At 33.9% G+C, this 15,248-nt stretch overlaps 1 protein-coding gene across 5 annotated transcripts in view; it reads right to left on the bottom strand.

Annotated features, from left to right (window-relative positions):
- The window catches only part of Hdac9 (histone deacetylase 9), a 924,083-nt gene that overhangs the window by 449,153 nt on the left and 459,682 nt on the right, over positions 1-15,248 (bottom strand). The window lies entirely within an intron of this gene.

Genomic DNA, 15,248 nt, shown 5'->3' with positions numbered 1-15,248 from the left:
AACTTAAGTTTTTCTATATGAATTCATTATTTAGAAATATTAAAACTTACGAAAAAAGAGAGCAAGAAGTCTTGAAGGGTCTTGCCTTGCTGAAGTGCAAAAGGGGATCATGGAAAAGAAAAGCTACTTTCATTACAAAAGTTTCTTTTGTTTGTTTGTTTTGTTTTTGTTTTTGGTAAGGGGATTGAACCCAAGGCCTTTACACTATGCTACTTTCTTGAATCCTTATTTGGAGAAAGGGTCTAAGTCACTAGCAAAGTTTGTCCAGGTTTGGCTCAAACCTGTAACCCTCCTGCCTCGGCCATGAAGGCCTGTCTCATGAGTTTTCAACTTTTTAAACTACATAAATGCTTGATTTAAAACAAAAACTTGATAGGATTAACATATACCATTTTGATACTTTCACATATTAATCCATGAAAGAACTCAAATTCAAATCAGTGATGAATGCCCAAACAGGTCTTACTATAGTCAACACTGATATAAGAGGGAAGGGGGTAGAAATTGGGCCAGGGATGTAGCTCAGTGGCACCAAAACGTCCTGGGAAGCATAACTTCCTGAGTTCAAGCCCCAGTTACCCCCCCCAAAAAAAAAGAAGAAAAGGATGTCTTATAAAAATTGTATTATTCACTAGAAATTAAAAATTAATTTTCAAGTTAGATAACTTCAAATGAATAATAGAACCACTTTTCCATTCCTTTATTGTGAAATTAGCAAATATTTTAATCTAGCTTTAGAAATATTTATTTAGGAATGCTGTGATCTCACTGTAGGGAACAGTGTTCCAGGACAGTTCAAGGGCAATATTTCAATATGAAAGTTTTAAAATTGTTTAAATATAAAACAAAAGCTTTAAACTAAAAAAGTATGGTTTTTCAGAATCACATCTTGATAAAACAGTTCATTTTCCAAGGTGCATCCTAATTTTAAACATTTTCTTGTCTGTAAGATTAAAATTTAGTTCAATATAAATCAGAGGGCAGAAATGTGCTTCTGAGAGATTAAAAGTATTAAACTGTGCTTACTAGGGCACAGGGACACAGAATTATATCTTTATATTTATGATAGGAAGGACAGCAGAAAGCAAGCAGAGGATTTTCTTTTTTTAATTCCCATTTTCTTATATATAAGAAATTCATCAGTGTCTATTAAAAGACTGTCCAAAAGCAACAGAGTTCATACACTAATTTTTTTCAATAAGAGAAAATGATCATTTCCTAAGATTTTTAGGTCTTAAAATTCAAAGTTTTTCAATAGTCTATTTCCTATTTGTGTCTTAATTCCATATATATCAGCAAATAAAAAATGAGAGAAATTGTATTAAAATAAATCAATAATTTCTTGCAGTTAATATCATGGTGTGAATTTGTATTCTTCACTAAAAGAGTAATTTAAGTGTAAGCACATTCCCTTAATAAAGTGCATTCATATGGTGTTTACAGTTAGTCTCCTTCTTACATTCCAAGTCATTTAAATCTACACATACCTCAACAACCAACACCAGTAAAGAGCCTTATTATTTCTGGGTTTACTCAATACTAAAAAAGATTCTAAAAATACTAAGTAGAAAAGATAAGAATAGTGATGTAACTGTACTATGAACTGGGAGAAAAAGGAAAATCGGTAAATTATTCTAATCATTCAGTGGTATGTCAGTAGAAACATTTAAAGTGAATAAATATCTAAAGATATAGACGTTGTCGCTAAAAGATAAAGGAAAGAAATTGTTAAAATTAGCTATACAGGAAGTAATACTGAGGAGTAGATGGTAATGAGAGTGGGAACAATTCAAGATAGACCTTTCCTTTTGGATGGATTTAAAATATATAGAGGTTTAGGACAAGGATTTAGCTCAGTGTTTCCACCACCTGCCTTGCAGGCTGAAGGATCCGAGTTCAATCCCAGGTACAAAAAAAAAAGAGCCCCCCCACAGTGTCTCTCTGTCTGTCTCTCTCGCTCTCTCTCTCTCTAACTCCCAAAACTTTTACACAAGTGTTACTTATTCTATACATACATACATGAATGCATATTTCGTATTTAAAATGAAACATCCAGAACTTTGCAAACATGAAGCACCAAGTCAGAAGATCTGACATGAGGGGAAATCCCTTAAGGGGCCAAGGGAAGCCTGAAGCTGAGCTCACCATGCATGACCTGCAGCCTATTTGTGAACCCTGAATAAAATAAAAAGTTGGTGGATGTTAATCAAGAAACTCAACACCCTTTCAAAGGCTTCTCAAAAAGTGATTTCTAGATTTTACATTATATTTCTAGATTTTACATTCGTCAAAATTCTTTCTGTTATCCCACTAAATAAAAAGCCAGTATAAAAACCTTTTGGGGGCCCCACAGCACTAGAAGTTGTTTTACTAAGGTCGTCATTTTTTTTCTTCACTACCACAATTGCCGAATATATTCTGAAATATTCATGACATTGGCTAAACTCACATGAGTCAGTTTTATTTTATTCTAGGGGCAACTTCCATATAGTATTAATAAAATTGTTCACATGAAGAATAAGCTTTTTTGTTGTTGTTGTTTGTTTTTGAGACAGGGTCTCACTATGTAGTTGAGATTGACCTGGAACTCACTATGTAGCCCAGGCTGGGCTCAACTCACAGAGATCCTCCTGCCTCAGCCTTCTGAGTGCTGGGATTATAGGCATGCGCCACCACACCCGGTAAATAAGCATTATTTTATAATCATACCACTCTTGGGGCACTAAAGATCTACTTTTAAAAACAGTAGAAATGAAACCAATGTGATATGAATAACATGACATATAGACAAATGGTGAATTTTATGACTCATGTTAAAAGAATGGACATCTTGACAAATCACAAATCACATTAGATCAATGAAAAGTAGAAAGGATTTTTTTAAAAAAAAAATGTAGTGAATCAAATCAGTTTAAGTCCCTTTCCTAAATAATACAAGAATACATTATAACTCTAGATTAAACTAAATGAGAAAAAATAAGCCTGCATATGAAATGAATTGCATCATAAGTATAGATACACAAAATGAACACATCTACCACTTTTCTTTTCTGCTATGTTAAAGTCATCATAGGAAACTTCTCAAATTCCTTTAAAGAGCAAACTTTACGGGCTTATCTGCTGAATTCCTCAATCAGGTTTGGTATCTATTTTGGAAATCTTAGAGCCAATAACCTGTTAACTACCAGTTCCACCAAACTAAGTGTCTACAAGGAAAACTGACCTAGAATTGACTAAAGTAATAGCTCTGTCGTCATTCTGGTCAGGACCATATTGCACACCACTTTTTCTATTGGCCAACTTTCTCTCAACTTCTGACTTGATTTTGTATCCTAAGCCAGTTGATGATCTAATTAGGATGGGCAATGTGCTTCAGCTTTGCCTGGAAAGTTACTGCGAAGACATTTCACCATGACTCAAAGCTGTTTTTTTCCTCTCTGATTATTATCTATGTCTTATTATTAATTTTCTCCTTGACTACAGAAAGTTTCAATTCATTGTTATTCCATTTAATGTTTGAGGCTCCCTTATATTGAGTTACATTAAAAATAAGGGTTATACACTCAGAAAAATGTTGGAAAGTCACATGATGGAAAGACAAAGCCAGCAAGCAAGAAAACAGAATTGTAACATAAATATCCTTAAGAAAAACAAAAACAAAAACCCTCTGAAAACTGAAATTGTTACTTTTCCTCATATTTCTTACTTATGTAGTTCTTTTGTAGATATGATTCCAAATATAGACACTCTAAACTGAGCAGGAAATTGTGTGATATGTACTTGTAGCAGCTCCCTATGATAATGTATTTATTATGTACTACAAAGAGGTACTACTAAAAACATATTTTTAAATTGTTGAACTTGAAAAGGGAGAACAACTATTTTCTAATACTTCACATTCTGAAACATCACAAACTATCATGTTTTCATACTAAACTCATTGACTTCTGTCTTTCTTTTTATTATTTTGTTTTGTTTTTTTGGTACCAGGGATCAAACTCGGGACCTTGAGTTTGAGAGGCAGGCAGCGGAATCACTGAGCTAAATCCCCGACTCTGATTTCTGTCTTTCTATATATCTATCACTACTATAAAATGTGCTATTATGAGTGCAAAAAAACTTACAAATTCTTAAATTTTATTTATTTCAAAAATAATTTTCTAGCATATTTTATTTTTTCAATTGTTTTTTGGTACTGGGGATTGAACTCGGGTCGTTGTGCTTGCAAGGCAGGCCACTGAACTGCTGAGCTAAATCCCTGGCCTAGAATATTTTATTAAAGTTCCTAGTGTATAATAATCAGTTTTAAAAATAATTATTAAAAATGAATGAAATAAAGAAAAATAAACTTGAATCTTAAAGGTTATAGCTCAAAAATTTAAAGGAAAGATCAGAAAACCCAGTTGGTCTGAGAACCGAGAAAAGTGTTGCACTTTTCAAAAATATTGATTTATTTCAATAAATTTTTGTCTCCCTTTACATAAATTATTACAATGTTTAACATGCTATATTAGCACTTATCATTTCTAATTATAAGCTCTAAAATCTACATTCTTAGTAATAAATATATTAATCTTGACAATTTTTTTTTTTTTTAGCAAATATCTAATGGAAGGCCAGGTATGATGATACATGCCTGTAATCCCAGTATTTGGGAGGGTTAGGCAGGAGGAGTGCTACGAGTTAGAGGCTAGCCTGGAATACACAGGGAGTAAAGGTCAGCCTGAACCACACAGTGAAACTCTGTCTCAAAAAACAAACAAACCAACCTAATGGAAACTATATCATATAGAAATGTTCCATGTAGTTGACTTAAGAAAAGGCTCAAGTCAAAGTTATTCATTCTTTACATTTACACAGAGACACAGAACAAACATTTTACTAAATTCAGAATTAAAAAAAAATATATGAAAAAGTTTCATTGTTGAAATTGCATGTGCATATTTTAATACTGGAAACTCATAGATTGACATCAGAGCACTGTAACCTTAATTTGCTCAAATGTTTTCTTTAAAACTTAGTTACCAGGAGGAGGAGGTGAAGGGAGGGCAGGGACAAGGGGAAAAAATGAGAACCAAGACCTGTCATGTAGAGGTACAAGATCCCAGTAATGAATGTCACTGTACTGTATACCTAAAATGTACCAATAAACTCAATAAAAAGAAAAAAAAGCCTTATTTACCAAAATAAGTATTAAATTTTTGGCAAAGTACTAGATTTATTAAACTGTAATTCTGACTTTTGTGTTATGAATTTTAACGAAGAGAAAAATCAAAAGGGAGTTTTAATCCCAGAATTATCACAAATCCATTGAACCACAATTCTTTCAGTGACTTTCACATCTAATTTTACCACATGAATCAAACTCCCTCAAATTTTCTCCATGTTTAAAAAACTTTAAACATAATTGCTATAATCTATATAGCAAGAGTTGAGGGAGGTAATAAGGAAGAACAAATACAGTAAAATTTATTTCACTCAGTTATAACTAAAATTATGCAAAAGAATCTGTGTTTCACTCTCTGACAATTTTTTTCTCAAAAATTATTATAAGGCATATTTTCTTTTCTTCTTTTTTTTTTTTTGTTTTGTTTTTTTGAGACAGGGTCTCACTATGTAGTTGAGATTGACCTGGAACTCACTATGTAGCCCAGGCTGGTCTCAAACTCACAGTGATCCTCCTGCCTCAGCCTCCCGAGTGCTGGGATTACAGCATCGCGCTGCCGTGCCCAGCTATAAGGCATATTTTCAAAGTATCATATTAGAGCCATTTTTAGTCTTTAGTCCTTTCTTTAAATTTTCCATGATTTTTTTTTCTTAATTATAAATCCAAGAAACAGGGTCAGACTAAAAATCCTATGGAAATGAACTTTCACTATTAAATCCACATGAATTTCCACTTAATCCAAAGAACTGTCTACCTTTCATTCTTTTAAAAGATCATCCTTTTCTCTACTAAATCATTTTATATTGCTAACCTTTATTGTTAGACTTTCCAGAATAGAGAGCATTACTCTATATTCAGGCTTACCTTTCTTTCAAAGAAACTTTCACTGAATTTCATATTGACTAGACAGAACATGTTTTAGGTTCAACCTAAGACCCCAATGCCTTTGAATTAGTTACTATCCTCCATGCTCCTGGCTGACCTTGTGTATCCTTTTCTCTCAGGCTGTACTTCATGAAACTGTTAAGATCTAGTGGAGTTTTTTTTTTCTTTTAAGTTATGTAGGCTATCCTAAGCTACAGATCCTTTGTACTACAAATAGAAGTGGTGCAGTTAATTGAAGGCTTCCTGCTGCTGAATATAGTCAGCTACTGAGGTAGTTCAAAATATCAGTCAGTTTTCATAATGTGGAGGCAAAGGCAACTTTAATTTCCTTTGACACCCTATGAGATTAACTCTGATAATATGTTTGGTGACACATTGACAAGAATTGGAATTTCTTACCTTTTACATCTATTGTATTACAACTACCAGTCTGGTTCTTTAGAGGTGAATACAGAGCAGTAATAAAGATAGTTGCAGTTCAGACACAGCAACACAATCTTCCATTGCTCCTCAAATACCATCCCTTTAATAGTTTAGAACTTTTATATATAGCAGTCATTAAATTCCAATAGCTCACTATTCAATGATCACAATATATTCCCTTTTGGTACTAGGGTGACAAGTGGAAAGGGTGATAGTAAAAACTTTAAAATACTGCTATACAATTTTAACAAAATATAATCAAAATGGTATAAGCAGATTAAATTTAAACTGCACTGTGAAACTCTCCCATATAGATGACAGGCTTCTGAAGGGAAATCTTTATGTGCCCACCAAAAAGTACATCAATGAGTTTCATCAAGTGCTGATGATTATTAACAGGTAAAAGACAAAATGGGAAATCAGGGCTATGTCACAGGAGGTAAGAGAGCACAGTTTTCTGTAGAAGTGGGACTGAAGATTTAAAGTCAGGTGAGCCAGAAAAAGAGGAGCTGTAACTCTTGAGATGAGATGGGACTAAGGCTAAAAGACTGAAGATCCAGAGAATGGGCAGAGAGCATCCAACTCTGCTCTGCAAGAGTGGGCATGGGTTACAGGAGACAGAAGTTCTGTGTGGAAACAGTGGCCCAACTTTCATCAAGCCATACAGGCATTCCAGTCTGAGATATATTTAATTCTAAATGGCACCTTTACTATACATGAACAATAGAAGATAGAAATATATAAAAACAAAAGTTTAAAAAGCAGGGCAATTGAGTTTGCAGCACTATTCAATGGGCAGAATCAGTCAGAATGAACTGTTTAATATTTGTATGAATTGCTATTTTACTAAGCCCTGCAAGGGAATCAGAGTATAGTTTAATAGGGTTACACTTATTTTTCAGAATACTAAAATTCAGTATTCTAAAGGTTTATCCTGTAGGATCACTAAAGTGATTAAGAAATTGCAAGTGGGAACGGAGTTAAAGAAATAAAGCTCTGGCATTTTAGGCAAATAAAAATACTTATCACAGGAAGATTTATACATTAGTTATTATTTTTTAAAAGCCATTAGTATTATTTGTTCTAGTGCTACATCTGGTTTATGTCCAAGTCATTACATGTTTTTTTCAGTTGTCAACAGATATGTGCTGAATAATTATCAAATAATTAATTTCTTCTTCCTCTAAGAACAATTGAGGAAACATACTATGGCATGCCCATCTATGAGCCTTTATTTATCCAGATGATTTATTCAAAATTTTCTACTTTATGATGAATGGCCTGCTTAAAAACATTAAGTGTGTTACTATCATTAAATCTTAAAACACTTTTATTAGAGTCACCAAAGATTTCTTAGGCCGTATTTTAAAATCACACATTTAGAAGAGCAACTTTTATAATCCGCATGTATACATGTCTTTATTTCATATATACACAAAGTTTTATAACAATCTCCTTCTACCCAAATTGTCACTCATAAACTCTTCATATGTTCTTTTATTCAGACACTGGGATGGCAATATTCTATTAAACACTTCTATAATTCATATCCAATCACTCCAACTCACTCTCAATCTCTAGCAGAGAAAACAAGAGAAAATGTACACCCATTTCCTTTTAATTCCTCTCCTTTCCCATGCATGAACTTTATTTTAAATTGTGTGTATACATATATATATATTTGGGGGGTACTGCATATTGAACTTGGTTCCTTGTGCTTGGGAGGCAGGAGGTGGAAACACTGAGCCAAATCTCTGGCCCTGTATTAATATATTTTTAAATTTTATGTATTTGCTTTAGGTTTAAATACAATGAAGTGGCAACACATAATACAGAACATCATTATCCATTTATTTTTTCTCTTGTTCAATTGCTGTGGCTAATGTTTCCGGAACTATATCAAACAGGAATGGTGATAGTGGACATTCTTATGAAGGTTTTCAGTTTTCGACCATTTAGAATGATGTTGGTTGTTGGTTTTCATGGATAGCCCTTATCAAGTTGAGATAAAGGCAATCTATTCCAATTTTCTGTAGATTTTTTTTTTATCATGAATGGGTGTTGAATTTTGTCAAGTGCTTTTTCTGCATCAATTGAGAGGATCATATGTTTTTTGTCCCTGACTCTGTTAATATAGTATACTACACTTATTGATTTACACATGTTCAACCATCCTTGCATCCCTGGAATAAATCCGACTTGATCAGGGTGTATGATCTTGATGACCCTCTGTATTCTGTTTGTCAGGGTGTTATAGAGGATTTTTGCATCTATGTTCATTAGCGAGATTGGCCTATAGTTTTATTTTTGATTGGGTCTTTCCCTGGCTTTGGAATAAAAGTAAAACTTGCTTCTGGGAATGAATTTGGAAGTATTGCTTCCCTTTCAATTTCACTGAAAAGTTTAAAGAGTATTAGCAGTAGTTCTCTAAATGTTTTTGTAGAATTCAGCAGGAAAGCCATCAGGAACTGGGCTTTTCTTTGTTGGTAAATTTTTAATTACATTTTAAATTTCACTGATTGTAGTTGGAGTATTTAGAATTTTTTTATCATCTTTGTTCAAGTTTGGTAATTCATATTTATCTAGAATTCTGTCCACTTCTTTTGTGTTTTCCATTTTATTAGAGTACAGGTTCTCAAAGTAGGTATTGATGGTCCTCTGGATTTCTGCTGGATTTGTTGTGACTTCACCTTTTTTCATTCCTAATTGCATGAATCTAAGACTTTTCTTTCCTTTTTTTGATAAGGTTGGCTAAGTGTTTATCAATTTTATTTATTCTTTTGAAAAACCAACTCTTCAATTTATTGATGTTTTTTGTATCGTTCTCTTAGTGTCCATTGCATTGATTTTTTGCTCTGATCTTTATAATTTCATCTCTAGTATGAGTTTTGGATTTGTCTTGCTCTTCTTTTCCAGGAGTTTAAGATTCAGCATTAGGTTGTATATTTGAGTTCACTCTGTTTTCCTAGTGTGGGCATTCACTGGTATGAATTTCCCTTGTAGAACTGCTTTCATTGTGTCCTATAGATTCCTGTATATTGTACTGGCATTATCATTTATTTGTAAAAACCATCTAATTTCTTCTTTCATTTCTCTGGAATCCATTGGTTGTTCAGGAGAGTGTTAGAACATCACTGTCCTTTGTGAAACCTCTGTACATGCTGTGTGCTTACCTTTGCTTAGACAAACTACTAACATTAGCAGAGGATGAACATCTCTCACCACATCTCTGATAACTAAAGCAATTTCAGTCCCCAAAAGGAGAAAAGGGAAGAGGCCACATTCACAGTTCACAATGAACTAGAAATTCTAAGTTTTAAATTCCTGCAATACAATTTTGAGACTATAGTTACAGTTTTCTGTAAGTATACATTATTAACTTTCAGTTCTCAAAAGATATACAGGTGTTAAGTATATGAACTGTCATCCTCACGTTCTCTACAGAGTAAATATATGTATTTACAGAAAGATGTGAGTATAAACAAAGGCAGGATTTCCGCATAACTTTTACATTTGAGCATATCCACCCTGTGACAAGCTAACTCTGTCAGATCTTGAAGGGCTTCTTTTGTCTCCATGCTTTCACTGTCTAAAAGTTTTCTGGTCTTATACTTTCTCTACCACTGACTTTGTGAAAACTGTTGAACGCACCCTACCAAGCACTACCCTCCCTTCTGCCAGTTCAGCAATTGGAAGAAAAACAATTGAAACTTGGAAGCACTGAGTAATCTCCCAATCTGTTTCTTCGGCAATACCTACTCTCACCATACAGTGTAATGAGTCAATTCTCTCCCCACTCATGATCCACCTTCCTCTGCCCTGTTTTCCTTGGTAATAGCACTTATCATGAACCAACTATATAATTCAGTTCTTTATATTTAGACTCATTTATTATCTATGTACACACATGTGCGCACACACGCACACACAATCACAGTGGTGGGGATTGGGATAAATATAATAGAGTTCAAGTTCTATGAGGGCAGGCACACAAGGTTGTTTTTCCTCTTCATCTATTTAGAGGCCTAGACAATGTATATATTAGACATTCAAAAATACTAGCTGGATGAATGAATGATGGTTCAAATGTTTCCAGCCTTTAATCCTAAAAATCTCAGTTACTCTGGCATTGTTCCTCTACCTTTTGCACTGATTCTTCATTTTTCTATTTCCAGTCCTTCCAGCTCCGTCTCATTATGCTCTCACTGTTTCTGCCTGGGCACTAGTAGTTAACAGTTAGTGTGTGAGAAATGCACAACCTACTTTAAAAAGTCTTCCATCCGTTACACTGCAGCCAAAATTATATTTCCAATGGGTATTTCTGATCATGCAATTCTCCTCCCTAAAATCATTTTATGGGTCATAGCCATTATCTTTCCATGGATGTAAAGACCCTTAATAGTCTCTTTCATGCCTGGGTTACAGCTTCATCCCCTGCCACAACAACATTATTGACTGTGTCCTCCAAACACCCTCACATACACTGGGCTTCCTTGCATTTATCTTCTTTAAGAACCTTCCCAGATTTTCCCTGTCTTGCCTAGTCTAGCTTTGGCATCTGTTGTATGAAGTCTACTTGTGTTTTTCCTTCACTCTAAATGCGGTAGTTCTGGAAACAAGACACCACGTCATTCACTTTGGCATCAATATGATGGCCACCAGAAATGCTTGTTAATGAAGCTTCTTCACTTACTAAATTATGTTACCACCTACAAGGAAGACTCTCAGAGGAGCCAAACAGAATACACTGAAAGCGTGTAGCAATTAATACATGTTGTTCTTTCAGAAGACATATCCTTGGCCCCATTTTAATTGCCTCGCCTAGAAGGTTTAATCAAAAAATAGATGGATCTAGAAATAAGAGTGACATAGCTTGTTTCTCAGGTAATTGGTTGGGTTTTTAAGCCAGTTTCTCCTTTCAGTATTAGCAAATGAGTTTTCTGATGCATCTAAGTAGAAGCTAAGATGCTATATGTGTCCAGTCAAGGGCTTGGGAAGAAAATGAACCAGGGATTGATCAATTCTCAGTCTCAAGGGTGAAAGGAAAATGTGGTCAGACAGCTGGGGGTGAGCTCTTAGCATGCTATTAGAAGATTCTGGCTCTCAAAAATTTTCAGCCTAGAACTTTATTTTTGGAGTCCTTCACATTCTTATCTGAACTCTGTGAAAACTTTAATCGCTATATCTAAAAATATATTTTTAGTCAGGTATCTTTTCATTTAAAATCTTGCACAGGGTTGGGATGTAGCTCAGTGACAAGCACCTGCATAACATGTGAAAGGCCCTGGGTTTGATTCCCAGAATGGCAAAATAAAGTAACATAAAACAAAATCAGATATGTGACTGTTACTTCTGAATGGCCTCAAGTGGTGTTTCTTTTATTTTTTATTTTTTTGTACTTGGCGGAGCCAACCTAGCCATTCACAGAGAGGCAATTTCTCTATAAATGAACAGATTTCTACACGTGGGCTGTAATATATGCATAACACATTTCTTGCGGTGTTAATTTTGGTCTAACATCCTCCTGATGGTCTTGATTACCTTGGAGACTTACATCCTGTCTTCTGTATATATGTAGTTGTTAGTCACTTCTACTAAGTTGTCTCACCACCATTTCTCAAGAATGGTAACAGAAGACACAATATTTCAATAACTGATTTTTCCTTTCAACAAATGTTCATTCAACCTCCTGTTTCAAAGCACTGTGCTGAGGCTTAGTCAAATCTAACTCTCACATAAAGTAGAAAAATTCTGTAAATTTCCAGCTACCTTTATAGTAGAAATAACCAGAGGCATTTTGGAATAGCAATCAGAATGTTTTAGTAGTTGAATGGGTTCAAATCTACAAATGAAATATAAGGTATCTTCATTTATGTTCCCTTTAACTTCCTTTACTATCGCTTTTCTAAAAACTGGAAATCATGATGTCACATTATTGCTATGATATAAACCAAACATCAATTAAGTCAATTCAAAATGCTCTGAAAAAGCAATAGCATACATGTAAACATGTTAAGGTAGTACAGAAATAAATGTCATTTGGGATGTCATATTACCAGTGAAAAGCAACAGAGTAATAATTCTTTTAAACTGGGATTATTAGAGGCTTTGTCTGCTTTGCTTATTTTATTCATGGTATACTAATCAAATGTATGAATAACTGGGCACAGATTCTTATAAATGTCCTATGTTGTTACAAATTTCAAGGCATTTGGTTAAATCAAATAACTTCCTTGGGGAACTGAAATGAAACAAGAAGTGTTTTTGTTCTTAAAATCTGTACTCTGGTAGATAGGATCCAACAAAGAATTAAACATCCCATATAACTTTTCCAATGCCATGTTTCCAAAAAGAAACTACATTAAATTTGTCCATTCAAAATGCAAAAAGCAAGACATCCAAGAATGAGATTTCCAGCAGAATGTAATTTTAAAGACGCGATTTTTCTCCATTACTGGAGATAGCAAACATTTTAAAGCCTGTTCTATCATAATTGGATTTCAGATCATTATTTTTTTGGCCAAAAAGAAAGGTTTTCTGCATTCTTAAAATAATTAGGCAAGATTTCAAATAAAATTATCCCATTTCAAAGCTCTATTTTTCTCTCTAAAATGCCTGTTAGAGAAGGACTGCCGATGACTAAGCTTTGTGTCATTCTCATGGCTTTATTAGGAGAATGTTCTAAGTCCTTCACTTTCTATGTAATCAGAACTATAATTTCTCCAGGTTATTTTAAGACCCAGCTATGGCTAAAGCAGGAAACTCAATTTTATTCTGAGCTCTAGACATGTCGACACAGCAGAGAAGGCCTCCAGCTTTCCGGGCTATCTTCTTTCATGAGCCCTCTTGCCTCACATTAGAAGAGGCTCCAGACTAGTGATACTCCGTTCTCTGGTATCCAGTAACTCCTTCCAAGACAGTGAGAGTAGTAGGACTGCTATTTTGGAAAATATGTGTTGACACATCATTACTGTATAAATGAAGAGCTTACTTGTCCAGAGAGCACTACTCTATCTAACTTCTACTTGAAAACCATATTCAACAGATGGACAGTTGAAAAAACCCAGGTGCCAGAAGCATTTGATAAAAAAGCAGAACAGAAAGCTCTAACTACATATGTCTGCTTAGTTCATCTACTCCCTTACAGTTTTATAACTTAATTAACTAGCTCTATTTAAATAGACTGGTTGCCTCTTATGGTGGAATTTTTCTATGTTGTAAGTAATATTAATAATTCCATTTCGGAAGGTAATAGGCAACCCACATCTATAATTGTGGACTAAATAAATGTAAACTGCCAAAAGTGACTTTTGTAATAAAAAGAAAAATACAGCATTATTAGTATTTTGAAATATATCAAAAGACATATATATATATATATATATGTATATATAAAACCCTTACTACTGAAGTAAATGTATTTATGCTTCAAAGTTAATACTGATTATCTTTCCTGCTTTAGATTTATATATCATTATTTTAACAAATTTCTCTGATTTTTTTTCATTCTAGCATTTTTAAAACTGTTAAAATACTTTTACTGCTATTACAACAAAATATGTTCATTCTCTATTAATTGAGCTTACCATGCTATATGCACATCGTTCTATATGATTTTTACTCAGTCATCTACTGAGCCTCTTTTGTGCTAATATATTCAGACATTACTTACTAATTTTAATGACTATACAGCATCTCAGCATATAAATTGTGAAAATTTGTTTCTTTATTCACAAATACTTAAATCATCTTCAATTTTTCATTACTATAAATTATACTTGAATAAATATTCTGTTACACCGATTCTTACGCATTCAAGCAAGTATGTCTGTACAACAATCACATGGAATCACTGGGTTGTAGCATGTGTAGATTTCTGATTTTCATAGCATTGCCTGTGTACTCTCCACCAAAATGTCACCAGCATGCTCCACCACTAAGGCATGAGACCACACTTTCTTGCAAACCCTAACAACAAAGAGTATTGTGTCACCTTATGTTGACATCTAATATAATGTATCCATCTAATATAATGGATACAAAAATGGCAGTCTATTGTTTTAATCAAAAGTTGATCATGCACTCATATATTTATTGGCCATTTATGATTCTTCCTCTGTGAATACATTTATTCATAGCTTTTGGCCAAATTTTTCAGTAATTTTGGTATTAACTATTGATTTATACTCTTTATTTTTGCCTTACAGATTTCTAACTTCCCAAGCTTCAATACAAGGTAACTAAGCAATCACATTGTAAAAAATACTGGCATACTTTAGCCTTTCTGAGTTAGAATGCCAAATAAGCCATTGTTCTTCTTTAACTTTCTCTCAATAGGAATATACTGCTCTAGATTTTTCCTAGAATGAGTTGTGATAACCTAACTCCTTAATCACTAATAGAAATATTTTCAAGACATAATACCTAAACTATATTTTCACCATGCATCTTTTTCATACTGATCTGTGAAAAAGACCCTTAAAATAAAACTCTAGGTTCATTTTACATAAAATGTTTATCTGTCACTTAACAGAATGCACATATGTTGGCAAAACATATACGCACTATGCTCTGGATATAAGGACTCATTTTTCAGTGGAATATAGCTTTAAGATGCTGGGGATATGTCTTGTACACCCATTTGATTTCATATGGTAATATCAGGCTCTATCCACAATACAGGGCCATCACTGGAACCGTGGGGTACTACATGGTCATAAGAGATTTCCTCAAGGCCTCTTGTGAACATCGGCCCTTGTGGGGCTAGGCAGAT

This window comes from Fukomys damarensis, unplaced genomic scaffold (assembly GCF_012274545.1).
Source record: "Fukomys damarensis isolate Sample0158 unplaced genomic scaffold, DMR_v1.0_HiC HiC_scaffold_4, whole genome shotgun sequence".
Classification (NCBI taxonomy): Eukaryota; Metazoa; Chordata; class Mammalia; order Rodentia; family Bathyergidae; genus Fukomys; species Fukomys damarensis.
The sequence above is the reverse complement of the archived record's forward strand: the minus strand, read 5'-3'. Positions and strand labels throughout refer to the sequence as shown.